General features: G+C 38.5%; 1 protein-coding gene across 2 annotated transcripts in view; it reads left to right on the top strand.

Moving 5' to 3' along the window:
* The window catches only part of LOC142334608 (vacuolar protein sorting-associated protein VTA1 homolog), a 102,142-nt gene that overhangs the window by 54,998 nt on the left and 31,437 nt on the right, over positions 1-15,707 (top strand). The window lies entirely within an intron of this gene.

The following is a 15,707-nucleotide window of genomic DNA, read 5'->3' as shown; positions in this document are numbered from 1 at the left end:
AGGTGATTCTAAATTAATTGCAATGATTGATTGGAATGACCCAATTAATTGCCCAGTAATTGGAAAATTTTGAAACAACATATTTGCACATCTGTAACCTTGAAATAGAGAAAAGGCTTCCACTCTACAATTTTTTTGTGTCAAACTATGAGGAATTTGACAGATTTTAGGGTGAATTAATTTTTTTTCTCTGATGGAAAAAAAATGAATGCTTGCAAAAATTTGAGTAAAGAGAAACTTTAACAGTAAAGAGTAAAGAGAAATTTCAACGGTATTTTATGTAAAGAGAAACTTAATCTGTAAAATTTTGAGTAAAGAGAAAATTTAACAAAAAACTACGAAAACAGTTATTGATAGAACGTAAACTTTAATTGATCAATAATTGAAATTATTGCAATAATTGATTGTTACATTTTGCCACTTTCTACCTCTTGCTATCTTTTACACTGCCAGCCCCTCGCTATATCAAAACTATTATTAATATTTTAAAAATCTGTTTATTAATAGCCGCACGGCGATAGCTGGGGCTATTATTGGCCTTCTCTTGGTTTTTTACAATTCAAAGAATTTGAATTGTATTGGGGCGCTGTCTTTTTTTAAGATCTGTTCACACATTTTCGTGATTTCTGAAGCCAAATTGGAATAGTGATTTTGGTCACGCCGAAACAGGAAGTGGTGCGAAAAACGAGTGGTTTTGCGGCGTGAAATTTTTTTTGCTCTAATTTTAAAGTAGAGTGAGAAAACGGTGTTAGAAAAAAATTTGCTTTCTCGCTAGTGGTGTTTTGTTCACATGCGGCAATTTCACTTTGATTTTTACTATTTTTTCAATCTTTTAGATCGGATTTTTTTCTAAATGGTTGTCGTCAAGATTTTGTTACGACCATATTGCTGTTGTTGTTGTTGGGGATTTTCTTTACAGAAGGGATTTCTCCCGATCACAACAGTTATAGAAAACTAGTCCATGTCTCTCTGCAGTGTTGCAGTCACAACAGATATGACGTCACAGTCACTTTTTGTTCATTCGTTCAGGCAATTTCAACTGAATTGCATGCGTGACGTAATTTTTCGCTCTTAGTAGAGCGAGTTTTTTGTTCATTCGCGTGATTAAATTTTTGGTCACACTTGACTTACCTCGCTCTCAAAAATGACTTCCTCACTTTGAAATTGACTTTTGTTTACTTCAAAGAGATATGGTCAATTGGGTGTGTGTCACTCTAAATGAAGGTTATTTGAGATCAGCTAAAAGAGGCAGCAATAGCTTATACAGATTTTTAATCAAAATATAACAGATCTGCCTTCAATGAAAAGATGATATTTTTGGTCCGTCTTTTTTAATGTTTTGAGACTGCAGATCTATTTGAGACTGCTGCTATTTTCTGGCAATCTGCCAGCTATGTTTATTATTATTTTTATTATTATTATTATTATTATTATTATTATTATTATTTTTACTATTATTATTATTATTATTATTATTATTATTATTATTATTATTATTATTATTATTATTATTATTATTATTATTATTATTATTATTATTATTATTATTATTATTATTATTATTTTTAATATTATTATTATTATCAACCAGCCTAATATCTACCTCATCAGCCTAATTGTTGTGATAAACTTATTAAAAAATTTGATATGCTAAGTCTTGCAAAAATGGTCTCTCCGTGGAGAGAATTTTGGAGGCAAGCATTGTATGTCCCTATCACCCGAGTGTTTGGAGAACAGGAACAACTCCATGCATGCGACCGCGCTTCACAGCTCCCCTTCTCCCTTGGGACGTCAAGAACCTTGTGCTCGGAACCTCAAGGACGAAATACATCAAGGGCAGTGATATCGGCGCAACAATACACTCTTTTTGCGGTGCAAATATACGTGACCTCATTGATGTTGTGCAACAATACTACCCTCTAAATATTCGCTCTGTGACCCTAAATTTTGGCTTCAATGATCTTTCTACAGACAATTTTCATTTCATTGAATGTTATAGACTCCTAATTGAACTTATTAGATACAAATTCAACCCATCAGTCCTGATAGCCCCTAAAATCATCCCATCAACAAACAATCGTTTGATAAATCATAAGCTATATTTGAAAAATTGCGCGACTTATAAATTGCTACATCACTGTTTCCCTCATGTTATCTCGCCCTCTTTTAATCTATCGCCTTTCATGTTTTGCCGTGATGGTGTTCAGTTTTCTTATATTGGTAATCGAGTATTCTCATCTATATTTCATTCCTTAATAGTTTTCGTTAACTAATTCACCAATTTATCCTCCCTTCCTCGACAACCCGTTCCCATGTCCGAGCAGACGCACTGCTCGAAGTGTCTCAAACCCCTCAAGAAGAGGGGTATATGGTGTTACTCATGCGGTACCTATATGCGTGTCCAATGTACCAGACTTCGATATGCGGGCGAACACCATGACAACTTCGAATGCGAAAAATGCCCCAGCGCACGCACACACGAGGCGTTAATCACCGAGACATCAGCAAGCTCGAATGCAAACATCGATTCCCATACCCATGCATCCCATACCCATGTCAACCAAACCCCTGCCCCCCTTACGCCTGATTCTCACTGCTACCGACTTCTGGTCCAATCTAACCACCGGTAAGAAAGAAACGCTCAAAAACGTTTACCGAGAAATTGTTCATTGCAAACCCGTCTTTTTCTTTTTAAGCAAAAATAAAGTAGGCTATCGCTTTGTTGAGTCGCTCAGCGTTGCATTGTCACAATGTGAGTCTATTAATCATAATAGTGAAGCTGGGATGTTAGCCGCTATGGCCATGCCCCATATCATCCTCGCTAGAACAAAAAAGGGCAACGATGGATCAGTAAGTAAAATCATAGCTAGGCGACTCGACCTCTGGATACATTGTGAATTTGAATTATTTTTTCTAGAGGCGAAAGCACTACAACACAGACTTACAAAATCGAAGTCTAAACATGAAACAAATGAATTCAAACTATTCGACAAAAACATGGAAAAGTCTCGAACGCACTAAGATGTCTAACCGAAGAATCGAAGGTCGATGTCTTACTCCTAAATCAAAAACTGGGAAAAAAAACAGTAATGGACATATTAGTTGAAAAGCATCCCGCCCCACAGACTGCAAACCTTGACTACGTTGCGAAAGACCCCCATTTAAATACATTACCCTACCACCACTCTATATTTGATCGCATCAATGCATCTGCAATACGTAGATCGGCCATGAAGACACACGGCAGCCATGGTCCCTCAGGATTAGATACAAATGAATGGAGACGCATCCTTACATCGTTCAAATCTACGTCAAACGACATTTGCAAGTCATTGGCAAAGTTGACTATTTTGATTGCGACACACGAGTTGTGCTTTCTTGATGCACACAATAGCTCTAGGTTGATACCACTCGATAAATGCCCTGGTGTACGGCCCATAGGCGTTGGTGGGGTAATGCGACGCGTCATTGGTAGGGCCATTGTTACGTGCGTCAAAAATGACCTCAAATTCCTCGGAGGTAATCTCCAACTTTGCCTTGGTCAAAAATGCGCCATTGAACATGCCATTCACTCTCTACGTGAGGCCTTCGAGCAACCGGAGACACAGGCCATCCTCCTTATTGATGCGAAAAAAGCCTTCAACAGTTTGAACAGAGACTTAGCCCTAAAAAACATCGAAGTTCTCTGTCCATCTCTTTATCTGGCTTTATCTAACTCTTATAAGACCCCAACTAATCTCTATGTTTCTAACAAAGTTCTGCAATCCCGAGAGGGAACTACTCAAGGCGAAACACTTGCAAAGGCAATGTATGGACTAGCTATTTTGCCCCTCATCGAAAAGGTTTCCGACGACAACCTGATTCAAAAATGGTACGCGGATGACGGAAACGGTCGAAGCGCTGAAAGTCCTTCTATCGAAGTTGAAACTGCATGGTCCTTCATTCGGTTATAATGTTATCAAATGCAATCTTATCACCAAAAAAGAGTACGTCAATGACGCAAAAACGTGTTTAAAGGTGAAGAAGTAGACATTATTGATGGATCAAGAACCCTTGGATCTGTTATCGGAAACGTGGACACCTGCAGACAATACATACAAGATCAAAAGCAAAACTATCTACGTATATTGCAAAAATTAGCCAAACACGCGAAAATTGCACCTCAAAATGTGTACAAATGCTTGACGAACTCTGTGCAGCATAAATTAACCTTCTTATCGAGGACAACGCCAGACACGTTCGAATTGTTGGAAGAAGCCGAGAAAGTTATCAAAGACCAACTAATCCCTAACCTTGTATGTAACACAAATTATGACGAGGCCTATCGCGACATAATTTCACTCCCTGTACGCAAAGGTGGACTCAACATCATTCGCCCTGAAGATAGAATTCTCAAATACGAACGTTCAAAAACCATTTCAGAGCCGCTATCCCTCGGTGACGTATCAAACATCGAGGCCGAACAATTAAAAAGAGTTGAGAAGATCAGTAAAGATAAATCAAGGAAAATGATTGAAAAAAATCCACCATTAAAAACTGTTTCAATGCAAACAAATGTATGCAATTGATCTAGCCTCTGAAAAAGGAGCTTCATGTTGGCTTTATAGTGAACCATAATGTATGACATGCTCATAAATTACATATTAAACGCATAGTTCGAAATTTTCACAAACAAATAGGAGAACAAAAAGAGATGGTAACTAATAGTGAGCCGGATTTTAACAATATAGAGAAAGCATCATAAATAATGATGGGAGTCATCATGGAATTTCATCTTGACGGGACACGTCAAGTTATGTTTGTTCATGACGGGATTCGTCAAGCAGGTAAACCTGTTATCTGTTAGTTTAACTAACAGGGACCCGTGCGGTAGAAAATAACTATGAGAAAATCCCAAAGAGATTAACGAAAATGGGTAAAAATAACCTAAGATTAATTAACCATTGATAGGACTGAAACCAAAGAACATACTCAAAACTAAACCTTACAAAATCGAGCAGCCTCTCTTAAATTGCTTTACATCTCTCATCTTCACAAAAATTCTAATATTTACAAGCAATAGATCTAACTTTGTATTAAACTGATTGTACATTTACATCTGTTCAATTAGATTCAGGTCTGAAACTTGGAAAATTTTCCTCAGTAACTCCGAGGTTTAAAGTGCTTAAGAATAACATCCAACCCAAACCGTAACCGTAGACAGTGGACGGATATTACACTGGCGACAGATAAAAGATAATTAAAAGAAAAATAAACATTTTAAAATCTTTAACAAATTTGTCGGTAGGGAGACGCAAAAAAGCACTTTAACCCCAAAAAGCTCCGAGAATCGAATTATTCTCGAAACAAACACGAAGATGTGGGATAACAAATCTTCAATTACCACCAATTTCTACCAATTTTTTATGGGAATCAATTGCAGAAGCCACAGCGGAGGACATCAGTCACAGGACATCAGTCGCAGGAAAACAAGTGAGAAATTACTCGCGTGGTGCTTACTTTTACTCGTTGGTGGAGACAGAAACTACCCTGTAAGGAAAGACCGCATCATATCAAGTGAGTAGAAATAAAAAATTCTTTCTTGTTTTTGTCGTTTGTAATTGAAACTGATCGCCACTGCGTAATTCTTATTAGTCTAGGAAATATTTTTTTCTTTTGATCTTAGTTAATAAATTGACTTTTAGAAAACGAGCGGCATAACCATCGAAAAAAACAGTGCGTAATAGTCGCGTTCTTAAATCAATTGAAACAGTTGCTGAAAATTATATATTGACTTTTTCTGAAACTACCATTAAAAAAAGAGAATATAAAGCGAAAAAAGTTGATCAGGTAACAATAAGCAGGGGAAAGTAAATGAAAACTAAATCACCTAATATCACCCTTGCCGTAAATAGAAAAGAAAATTAAAAACATCAATCATCAATAAAACAAGGAAAATCGAAGTTCAGCCAGAATCATATTAAAAAAGAGAAATTAGTTGGGACAGTCGTCTATAAGACTGTAAATTAAAACTTCCTTAAAAATAAGGAAAAATAAATAAATAAGTAAAAAAAGAAGTGCCATTTTGAAATAAAAGTTAGATTTTTATAAACAAAAGTTTTTAAACATTAATATAAAGAGAATGCTATAGAATTTCAAAGATAAAAATAGAAAACACCTTCCAGTGACGATCTACTTGATAATTATTTTATAGAAACTATTAATTTCAACAACTTAACAAAGTTTTAAAAGGGCACAAGACAAGTAATGGAACAATAAAATGGCAACGGGCTCAACCTCTAGAATGCTATTACCGGAAGCATTTACCGGTTCAAACGACTTGGAAAGTTACGTGACGCATTTTGAATTATTAGCGGAACTACAAAAGTGGAGAAGAACTGTAGGAGATCCAGCTCGCAAAGATGATGAACTGCCGCATTACTTTGCACTTAGGCTACAAAAGTCTGCCATAGAGTTCTACCGCACTCTACCGCAAGCTACACGAGAAAATTATGATGAATGCGTTAAAGCTTTTGAATGCGTTAAATGCGTCAACCAGGAGAAAAACTGACAGATTTTCTGGGAGATTTAAAGCAGTTGGCTTTGAAAGCTTACCCAACGGAGTCGCAAGACATTAGAGACCATCTCGTTCTGAGAGGATTTCTAGAAGGAATCAACCATAGTCAGGTGAGGTTAGATCTCAGAAAGCAAATCGGCGACAAGGATATGAAAATGCAAACAATTTTGGAAAGAGCAGTGCATCTGGAAGCTGTAACAAGAATAGAGGAGGAAGAGCAAACACCAAAAGTTGCGGTAATTTGACGAGATGAAACAAAAGATTTAGTGGAGGCCGTCACCAGGCTTGAGAACCAATTGTCAGTAGATGACAAACAGCGAGAAAACCGTCGAAACCAATCTAGGGAGCGAAGCGGTTCCCGGGGACGGTGGGGTGACGACAGACGTGACAGAGGACAGCGACAAGATCGCGGGTTTAACGATCGGCGGCGATTTCCAACGCCAGTACCAAGTCACCGAAACAGATCTTTTGGAAGAGAGGAACCGTCTAGGAAGAACGACAGGCAGAGTTTCAAGTGCAGAGCCTGTGGACAAGAAGGGCACCTTTCGAGGAATTGTCGAAATTGTTTCCTATGTGGAAGTTCCCAATATATGAAAAAAAACTGCCCTTTTGAAAAGAAAATCACCGAGAACTGCAGTGTCATGAGAGTTTGTTCGACAAACACAATTAAATGTCTAAACGCAGAAATCATACTTCATGGGAACAGATGCATTGGATTAATAGACAGTGGAAGTAGTATATCGCTTTTGAGCTGGTCCACATACGAAAAACTGGGAAAACCGGGAATTGTACAAAAAAACACAAAACGAGTGTTAACAGCCAATAACTCAGCTGTCAAAATAATAGGCGCTTTTGGTACAGTTGCAACCAAGACTACCGGAGGTTGAACAAGAGTTCGTGATAACGGCAGAGGAAGGTATAGAATGTCTGCTTGGAATTGATTTCCTGAAAACCAATAAATGTGTATTGAACTTATACGAAGAGAAACTATATAGCAGTCGTTTTAAAATTTCAATACCACTCTCCACAGAGAAAACGCAAGGTGTTCATGTTTTTGCAATTGCGGGACAAAACACTTATATACAGAGTAAAAACAAAAATCTAATGAAAATTAGATTAACTGATGAAAACGGAGAAGAAATTCCGGGAGTGGAAGGATTAGTGGAAGCAATTGAAGATTTTGAATTAAAGACTGGTTTGCTTTTAGCCGCCTGTATGATATCAATGGAAGATGGTTGGAGTTTGATAAAAGTGTTGAATCTAACGGACGCACCAGTAACCGTGTATAAAAACAGTAAAGAGGGAACTTACTTTGAAAACAAACAGAACGTAGTTGTTAATGGAATTTTCACAAATCAAAATAAAGCAAAAACCTTGGAAACTTTTCAAATGGGAAAACACGCAAACTTGGAAGGTTCTAAACTAAACGATCAGCAGAAAGAGAAAGTACAGGAATTGTTCACGAGACATCAACAAGTCTTCTCACGAAACTCAAATGACTTAGGATATTGTGACAAAATCAAACACCAGATTAAACTCAACAAAGATGCCCAGCCGTTCAGAAGAAGTTATTGCAGTATGAGCTTTGATAAAAATAAAGCAAAGAAAAAAGTTGTCGAAGATCTAGAGGATGCAAATTTAATTGAACCAACCCATTCGTATTGGGCAGCACCATCAATATTGGTGAAGAAGAAAGATGGCAGCTACAGACTAGTTATAGATTACAGAGGATTGAATAAACAGATCGAGAAAACCAGTTGGCCGCTACCAAGAATAAATGACGTTATTGATTCTCTAGACGGAAATTGTTACTTTTCCAATATCGACTTGACATCGGGATATTTTCAAATGGCACTCGATGAAGAGTCACAGAACGTGACAGCTTTTGTAACTCCAATGGGACTCTACAAATGGAAAAGACTACCCATGGGTTTGGCGTCAGCGCCAGGAGCTTTCCAAAATTTAATGGAATTGATCATGTCGGGACTCTCCTATGAAGTGGCTTTAGTATACCTGGATGACATAATCATCTTCGGTAGATCCTTTGAGGAGCATCTCAACCACCTAGATCTCGTACTTGGGCAACTTAAAGACGCTGGATTGAAAACAAAACGCTCAAATTGCAGATTCTTTCAGGAAAAAAATTCATTTCCTGGGACACCTTGTATCAAATAAAGGCGTAGAAGTGGATCCGGAGAAAGTAGCGGCAGTCAGTAAAATGAAAAGCCCACAAACAATAAAAGAATTGAGAGCTATATTAGGACTAGTAGGCTTTTACAGAAGATTCATACAAGATTTCAGAAAAATAGCAGAGCCGCTTTATAAGCTATTAAACAAAAAAGAACGTTTTACTTGGAGCAAGGAATGTGAATCAGCAGTTGAACAACTAAAACAAGCTTTACAGAAAGCACCAATTTTGGGTTATCCGAATGACACGGATCCCTATACGTTAACCACCGACGCCTCTTTGTTTGGAATTGGCGCAATTATTTCCCGAAGACCACAATGGGGTGAAAGAGTCATACGCAAGCAAAACGCTCAGCAAAAGTCAACGAAACTATTTTGCGACAAAACAAGAATTTTTTGCAATAGTTTACTTTACTCAACACTTCAGAAATTATCTTTTGGGACAAAAATTTTTAATTGCTACTGACCATAGGGCCCTCACGTGGTTATATAGTTTTAAGGAACCAGACGGATTGTTGGCCCGATGGATAGAAAAGCTCGGATAGTTTGACTTTGAAATCAAACACGAAGCGGGAAAAAATATCCTTCACGCGGATTGCCTGTCGAGAGTTCCACAGACTGAAGACCAAGTCAAAGACTGCGATCAAGTGAACCAAATAAATACGGAAGAAAAAAATATCTGGTCCATTGGACTAGGGAAATTGGTTGAACAACTAGTTGAACATCAGAAAAATGCAGCCGACCTCATTATACTGAGAAACTGGTTTGAGAACGGGAAACGCCCTCAAAGAAAACACATGGCAGGAGCCTCTAGGGCACTGTGGAAACTTTGGACTGATTTCAGAAACTTACGTATTGAAAATGATCTAATCAAGAGACAGAAACGTATTGACGAAATTAATAACTTAACACAAATAGTCATTCAGAGATCACTTTTAAAAGAAATTCTACCTTTTCTTCATGAACACTGCGGACACTTTTGTATGGCCAAGACATTTGATCGGGTTCGAGAACGATTCTACCGGCCCGGGATGAAAAAAGATATCCACGAGTGGGTAAGTTCTTGCGAAGAATGCCGTCAAAAGAAATCTCCACACCAGAAACACATACACAGCCTGACAACGTGGAAACCAAGTCATCCGTTCTGGCAAGTTGCCTTCGACATTATGGGACCTTTACCCGAGTCCAGTGGAAACAAATACGTTCTGTTAATTGGAGATCAGTTTACAAAATGGTATGAAGCAATTCCAATGAGCAACCAAGAAGCTCCAGCGGTAGCTAAGGCCTTTGTAAACGTAAAGGTTTCAAGGCTTGGTTGTCCGGCACATCTTCATAATGACAAGGGCAGTAATTTTATGTCGAATCTTTTCAAGAACATTTGTAAAGAGCTGGGAAATAACAGGACTTCAACAACAGCTTATCACACTCAAGGAAACGCAATGATAGAGCGCATCAATCGCACAACCGAAGAGAGTCTTGCAAAATATGTGGGTGAACATAACAACACCTGGAGCGAATACCTTCCGCTAGTAATGATGGCGTACAGATCATCAATTCACTCTGTTACGAAGTACAGCCCTTTTACCTCCTTTTTGGAGGATCATGCGCCCTGCCGATTGATTGCATGTATCGAACAATACAAACAAAAATCTACCCAACTTTGAGTGATTACGTTAGTTGCTTGGAAGACGAACTACAAACGTGTCATGAGCTGGTACGGGAAAGCATGGATGTGGAGCAAGAAAGACAAAAAACCTACTATGACCGTAGCACATTTGGACCACAATATGAAGTAGGTGAATTAGTAATGGTGTTCAACCCCACAATAAAAACTGGCCAGACAAAGAAACTTAAATCCTTTTACAGCGGACCGCGGGTAATACGTGAAATAATAAACGATCTGAACTTTGTTATTGAGGATGTGAAAACAAAAAAACAACAAAAGGTCCACTACGATTGACTCAAATGTTTTAACAGTAGAAGTGCTACCACTGATAAAAAAGAACCTAAGAAGGGAAAGATTGAACCGAGAATATCCTAAAACGACCATACGGAGGACAATGATTTTGTGGAAATTGAAGTGGTGACCCCAAAATTGAATGACACAGAAAGAAGAGAAGTTCATCCTGAAAGAAATATTAGTCAAAATGATCCTAATAATGAAACTCACAATGAGACAGTCAAAGACGAATCGTTTCAAACACCTATGGGTGGGAGTACAAAAGAATCAATAAATACTAACACCAAAAATAAGAGCAGAAGCACAAAGATACCTGCGCACAAAGTAGCCACACAGCAGAAGCGGGATAGTCTGGTGTCAACATCCGAAAGGAGTGATAGCGAAGAATTTCCAAATAGGAGCACGGCTTTTACTTCGCAAAATGTCGCCGAACGACGATATCAGACAAGAAGTGCGTCGGGAATAACAAGACCACGGAATCTGAAAGACTATTCTTTATTCAAAGATAACGATGCAGATTAAAAATTTGATAATGTTGTAATTTTTTATAAGGTGATACGACAAAATGCAGAGGGCGTGGAACCCACATTGGATCGTGCAGCTGAACTGGAAGCTTCTTCAGTTGGTTAGTATAATAGGTTTTTCACAATCCTTGGAGATTGTGGGGTATGATTTTGAGAACATTCTACAGACGCAGAAATTTGCAATGACGGAACCGACAAAATGTGAAACGTCACATAAATGAGGAGCAGGTATACAAAGGAGGACTGATCTAGGCCAAAAGCAGCATGGGTAAACTAAAATACTGCAAGTACAGGGCTGTGCTGAAAAAAAGTAGTTGGTATGACGACGCAACTTACTTGAACGAAAAATCACAAATAATTCCAACGTTTTACCCAATAAAATAGTCAGTCTGTCAAAAACTATGGCAAGGACAGAAAACGTGGTTACCGGGTCTTGGTGATTTTGATTTCAATGCTCCCAAAGAACTCCTCAACGAGATGAATGTTGACCGGACCGACGCTGAATTTGTTCAGAAGATATCAAAAACTTTCATGAAAAGCGGAGATGAGAAAGGAGTGAATTATGTCTACCCCGTGGATTGGATCAATCCAAAAGGCGAAACACAGAAAGGTAACATCATGATAAATGCTGAAATTTTCATGGGGAATTTGTTCATTGAAACTAGGGAAGCAAACGAAGGAACATGGTTATATTTTAAAGACCCTTTGAAACAGGAGCAGACCTTGTTATATCAAGGAGACACATTTGAAATAGATTCAGTACAGTATCTGTTTGACCAAGACAAAAAACCAAACATCTTAACGATCGTTAAATTTTCAGACTCGATAACAGCAAAAATAGTCCGCGCTGGAAACAAAAAAGTACTTGACGAGCAAATTAGACAGAAAAAGAAAATTAGTTGTCCAGTTGAAAAACAAATAACATATAGACAATTTTCTGTTTTTTGAAATAAACCACAGAAATTTGTTTTACACAACGGAAAAGTTGACGGCCACGGAACAAAATTTTTCAACAACAGATATATCTGAGACAGATCTCAGGGACATAAAACACGACCAACTTTTTTTGTGGGATTTTCGAGGCATGTTTGAAAACCTGAAACAAATAGAGTTATTAAATTGTCACATAGAAAAACTGCACAGAGCTATGATTCTAACGACATCAATTAAAGGAAATTCACACCAAATTTTCTTAAGTCAAAAAACGCTCAGGGTACACACGCAAAAAGAGCGGGAGGAATATTTTATTTCCATAGGTGCGCTAAAGTAATCGTACATGTTGTCGAAAATCAGTTTTGTACGGAGGAAGTACCAATTAGGGTGTTTTCGGACAATACCAGAATGGGTCATGGATAACATATGGGTGAAGGATACAATTAATTGAAAAACCCAATGATATGCCTAATTATAGAGTTAACGTCAATTGGTCAACTTCGGCGCCAATGGAAGGGCTTTTCAATGACAAGGACCTGGAACTCAGCAAAAGGGCCCAAAAGTTAAGGCATTCGAGAAAGACGGTAACAGGAAGAGAAGTTTTCCTGGGACAAGGAGGTTTATATGAGCATGAGACTCTAGAGTATTTCAACACGGACTGAAAGTACAATAATCAATGGCATGAATTGCTGATTTTTGAATACTTGGGTAATGAAGTGAAACAAATCTAGCATGTGGCCATGGAAATAACCATCAGTTTGATGACTATTTTTATTGGATCTAAAATCATATTTAGTTTGGTACGCGTGTTTCTTTCAATCGATATGCTACGCAGTGGCACCAATCCTGTAATTGTACTGCAACCCATTAACCCAATGGGGGAACTAGGTTATTTTCATCATCTAAAACAACGTACAAAGGAACAAAAATTGACAAGAAAAAGGACAGTTGACCGCGGTGTGATGGTGAAATAAACATCGTAATTATAAAAGCAAAAAATGCAAAATCTGTGCCAGATAAGGCAGAAATTGAGATTGATACATTAGACTAATTTACGTGTATAATATTTAGGAATGGCAGAACCTAAAATCGGTGATTATTGCTACTATCTACCCGAGTTGTTCGAGGTCAGGTCGATAGTCAGGCACCAAGTGTATCGGATTGTTGGAGTAACCTCCAACAAAAGGTACGTGGTGCCACTGACGCAGCTGCCACCACCCAATATAGTGGATAGAGCCGCAATTAGCGTTGGGGAGTTAAGTGAGATGCAACACAGAATCGAGGAACAACAAAAAAAGATTGATAACAGCGAAATGCTGGGAACAACCGGGGCTCGGCTCGAAGAGGAGCTCCGGCAGTTAAAACTTGAAAGTCAAAGATTAGGTGATCAATTGCTGGAGACCAAACGGCAACTTAAATACGCTGGGAGGCAGGTGGAAACATTGAAGAAAGAGTTGGAGGAGGTTACCAATGTAGCCGAAACAAAAACAAGGGATGTATCGCTCTGGTGGACGAGCGGGAGTGCTTAGCTCGGGAGTAAAAACAGAGCAAACCTCAAGGAAGGTCATGAAGAGGAGGCTGGAGGCGATCAACGCGCAGAGCCCGTTCAGTCGACCTCCAAACTTCTATGAACTTCTATTCCTGCCACAGGGGGCCACAACCAGTACTATCCAGGAACATTACAAAACGTTGGCAATGCTCTGTCATCCGGACAAGGGTGGTTGTGAGGACATGTTCAAAATCCTTCTTCAAGCGAAGAAAATTATGGAAGACGAGGAGGCCCGTAAAATTTATGACAAGTACGGGATTGAAAAAGCACAAGAATATATGAACTCGAAAATGGACATTTGAAACTCTTGCTGTGTGAGTGAGTGGAACACTCACATTTTCTAAGAGGGAGGCAGTATAGTGAACCATAATGTATGAAATGCTCATAAATTACATATTAAACGCATAATTCGAAATTTTCACAAACAAATAGTAGAACAAAAAGAGATGGTTACTAATAGTAAACCGGATTTTAACAATATAGAGAAAGCATCATAACTAATGATGGGAATCATCATGGATTTTCATCTTGACGGGACACGTCAAGGAATGTTTGTTCGTGACGGGATTCGTCAAGCAGGTAAAACTGTTATCTGTTAGTTTAACTAACAGTGACCCGTGCGGTAGAAAATAACTATGAGAAAATCCCAAGGAGATTAACGAAAATGGGTAAAAATAACCTAAGATTAATTAACCATTGATAGGACTGAAACCAAAGAACATATTCAAAACTAAACCTTGCACAATCGAGCTGCCTCTCTTTAATTGCTTTACATCTCTCATCTTCACAAAAATTCTAATATTTACAAGCAATAGATCTAACTTTGTATTAAACTGATTATACATTTACATCTGTTCAATTAGATTCAAGTCTGAAACTTGGAAAATTTTCCTCGGTAACTCCGAGGTTTAAGGTGCTTAAGAATAACATCCAACCCAAACCGTAACCGTAGACAGTGCACGGATATTACAGCTTAATGCCATGCCATCGAAAAAGTATAACTTCAATCTGTCCAAGTCTGAATTCCGAGATGGTATTGCTCTTCGGTATGGTTGGGAGCCGCCCAAACTTGCGTCCAACTGTGTTTGTGGCGAGCCGTTCACGGTTGCTCATGCCCTTCACTGTCCCAGAGGCGGGTATACCCATTTAAGACATAACGACATCCGTGACTCTTTCGCCAATCTCCTTGAGGAAATTTGTTTTGATGTTGAAATCGAGCCTAATCTTCTGGCGTTGCAAGGTGAGTCCTTTGCAAATAAAACTACCAGCACTGAAGATGACGCACGGTTGGATATTAAAGCCAATGGCCTCTGGGACAGCAGATTCACAAAAACGTTTTTCGATGTAAAAATCTTCCACCCCTTTGCCAAAAGCTGCCCGAAAAATATCGAAGACGCATATAGATGAAAATATCAAAAAATTGAAATACGAGCCTCGAGTTATAAATGTTGAGAAGGGCACTTTCAGTCCGTTGATTTTTTCTTGCACAGGAGGAGCAGGACCTTCAGCAACTCGGGTGATAAAGCAAGTTGCCAGCAAACTGAGCCTTAAGAACGACGACTCCTACGCCAACATCACGTTTATCCGAACGAAAATCAGCTTTGCGCTACTCCGGAGCTCCGTACTCAGCGTGCGCGGTTCCCGCTCGCTCCGACGACCGCAGCCGGTCGAGGCTTCCATGGGGGCGGTTGTCGAGGAAGGAAGGCTTTTAAGTTGATACTCCTTTATTTGATTTTCTTTTAGATTTGTTTTACGTTCTGATTATTATTATCTCACTTTAAGCTGATTGCTGGTTTGTAGCAAACCCTTCGCTGTACCCAACCTTCTCTCATCTCCTTTTTAAATTCGTTCTTAACTGGTAATTGAACTAATTTTTGCCACCATTTTTGTAAATACTGTTCTCGACCTTTCTGTAACTGTTCTGATTAAACCTCTGATTAAAATACATTTTGTCTATATGCTATTGTAGTTTGTTCCCTTCTAATTTAAATTTACATT

The sequence above is a fragment of the Convolutriloba macropyga genome, chromosome 2 (assembly GCF_964194025.1).
Source record: "Convolutriloba macropyga chromosome 2, txConMacr16.3, whole genome shotgun sequence".
NCBI classification, from domain to species: Eukaryota; Metazoa; Xenacoelomorpha; order Acoela; family Convolutidae; genus Convolutriloba; species Convolutriloba macropyga.
The sequence above is the reverse complement of the archived record's forward strand: the minus strand, read 5'-3'. Positions and strand labels throughout refer to the sequence as shown.